This window comes from Triticum dicoccoides, chromosome 7B (assembly GCF_002162155.2).
Source record: "Triticum dicoccoides isolate Atlit2015 ecotype Zavitan chromosome 7B, WEW_v2.0, whole genome shotgun sequence".
Taxonomy (NCBI): Eukaryota; Viridiplantae; Streptophyta; class Magnoliopsida; order Poales; family Poaceae; genus Triticum; species Triticum dicoccoides.
Window position 1 is genome coordinate 679,091,558 of NC_041393.1, and position 2,698 is coordinate 679,094,255.

Here is a 2,698-nt window from a genome sequence, read left to right on the forward strand (position 1 = left end):
CATGCAACTGCATGCCTTCCAGCATGGTCGCAACTCGACTTTCGTTTTGCCGTACGGGGAGAGGGGGGCTAGTTGCATTTTTAACACTAGACACGCAAATGTATGTCTTTTAACTTGGTCGCAATTGGGGGCTATGTTTTGTCGGAGGGGGCGGCGCCGACAGAGAGGGGCCAGTTGCATGCTCAACTATAGTCGTGCAACTGCATGTCTTTCCAGCATGGTCGCAACTCAACTTCCATTTTGCCGTACGTGGAGAGGGGGCCAGTTGCATGTCCCACGCTAGGCGTGCAATTGCAAGTGTCTCCAAACTGCAACTCTATGATATTTTGTCATGGAAAAGGGGTAGTTGCATTGCATGTCTATCACAAGGCTCGCAATAGAGTGTTGCCGCCAACAGCAATTACATTTGTTCTGCTGTGAGCCGACTAAGACTTAAATTAAGTCTCAATCGACTGTATCATATCCACACTCTTTATTAGTTTCATTTCCTTTTCTATTTACTACTCTTTATTTTTATTTTTATTTTTATTTTTATCTCTATAAAGAAGTTTTTGGAAAGAAAAAAAATGCAAGAACAACCTACTCTCATGTCCGCACCTTATCTTGTTAGTATACCATTTGTCAATATTTGGATGATAGGGAAATTATAAATAGACGAGTAAAACAATGCTTGGCCTAGCCCAACCCAAGAATCAAAATACAAGCTAAAAACCAACATATTTTTAATTGCACGAGCATTGTTTTTAAATAATATTTTTTTAAATCAAGTTGCATGATATTTTTAAATACACGATTAATATTTAGAAAAATACACGCACACATTTATTTCTAAATATGACGACAATCGTTGCAATTTTGGAAACAAAAAACAGAATGATAAAAATGTAAGTAAAAAATGAAAAACAAAAAACCAAACAAAACAGATAGAAACTGCACGTATTGCACGTACCACAGTTTTTCATTTCGAGACATACCTACAGCAGCGCCGAAGGAAAAAAACTACCTGAAATTGCTGGCCCATGGTTGTTTCGATACGCACAAAGACACATCAAGCGATGGGGATATGGGCTAGAAAAAAACAACAAAGGGGCGATGTGTTCTAGGAAAAAAAAATCGATGACATCATCCGACTGAGACTTCGCGAAGTCTAAGTCGACTGAGACCTAGACAAACCCAGTAGGTATAGATATAGATATAGATATAGATATAGATATAGATATAGATATGTTACCTCCGTCCCAAATTATTTGTCTTATATTTTTTAGATACGGATGTATCTAATCTAACAGTAAAATGTGAAGTAATTTGGGACGGAGAATGATTTCCAGCATTGTTTTTTCCCTATATATAAACCGGGCCATACCTTTTTTTCCCGATGGTTGCTGCACCTTGGAACATGTGTCTGACGGATTGAAGTGAACTCTAGCTTGAACATCTGAAGGTACAGTGCATACGGCACAGATGACTCGTACAAGAACAGCTACATTGCACTGGAGAAGTGCTGAAAGTCGGGGCGCGTCTGTCTTGAGCTGTATTGCAGTGCAAAATTGCTGAAAATCGTGCCTGTCTAGCCTTGTAATCAACAGAGATAATCAACAGGGATGATCATGGTAAGGATCGAACATGATAAAACAGGCATGAAACAGATCAAAGCAACACCATTACTATTTCCTCCAGATCCTGAAACATTGAGTCCCCACAAATTACAAGATGGTGTATCCTGAACATTGAGTCCGCCAAGCTCGCCCGCTACAACAAGACCTTCCCCGCACACCGGTGTGTGCTTGCTGCCCGGTCCACTGTGTTCATGGCACAACTCTTTGGCCCCATGAAGGAGGCGTCCAACAGTGTCATACAGATCAAAGACATGGAACCAAAGGTGTTCACCGCTCTGCTTAGCTTCGTCTACACAGACTCGTTCCCTGACATGTACGAGGACACCATTAAGCTGAGTGAACTATGCAAAGATACGAGACAAGGACAAGAAAATGAGATGTCGGAAGCTGTGAGCCAAGGAAAAGACGGGGAAGCGGCTGAGGATAAAATGGGGCTGCTGCAGTGGTTGCAAGGCTTGTTTGTGGCGGCAGACCGGTACGATCTCCAGCGGCTCAAGTTCATCTGTGTAAAGCAGTTGTCTCAGTGCATGTGTGTCGGCTCTGTGGCGTCCACTCTTGCTCTAGCCGAGCAGCACCACTGCCATGGATTGAAGGCGGCGTGCTTGAAGTTTATCCAAGTCCAATCTCCCTCGCGTCTGCAGACACTCATGACGAGTAATGACTGGGGGCATATTCTCACGACATCCCTCTGTTTTGAACGAGCTCATTGCCATGCTTGCTTTGAACCAGAGGAAGTAACACTCTGGATACAGTACGCATCTTCCTTAATTAGACCTCAAGTGACATTATTTTGCATATATAAGAATCTCCGCAGAGATTGTAGTATATGTGTCTTGTTTTTAATTGTATCGTCATGTAGTTTTCATGTATGATGAATCAGAAAAATCCATGTTCATGTTTAGTTTTCAACTGACATTTGCTGCCCATGTTCATGTTTGTTCTGCGTCTACCGTCTGAAGTAATAATCAAACAATAGTCAAGCAAATCTGCAACTTAAGAGTTTCTCTGCAGGAAGGCAGGCAAGCAATAGTCGACATAGAAATGCCAAAATTATTGCTTCGAACCAGCAGAAGTAACACTCA

The 2,698-nt window shown here is 42.0% G+C and overlaps 1 pseudogene; it reads left to right on the forward strand.

Moving 5' to 3' along the window:
• LOC119339374 overlaps positions 1-2,354 on the forward strand; it is a 23,739-nt pseudogene extending 21,385 nt beyond the window's left edge.
• The last annotated feature ends 344 nt before the right edge of the window (positions 2,355-2,698 follow it).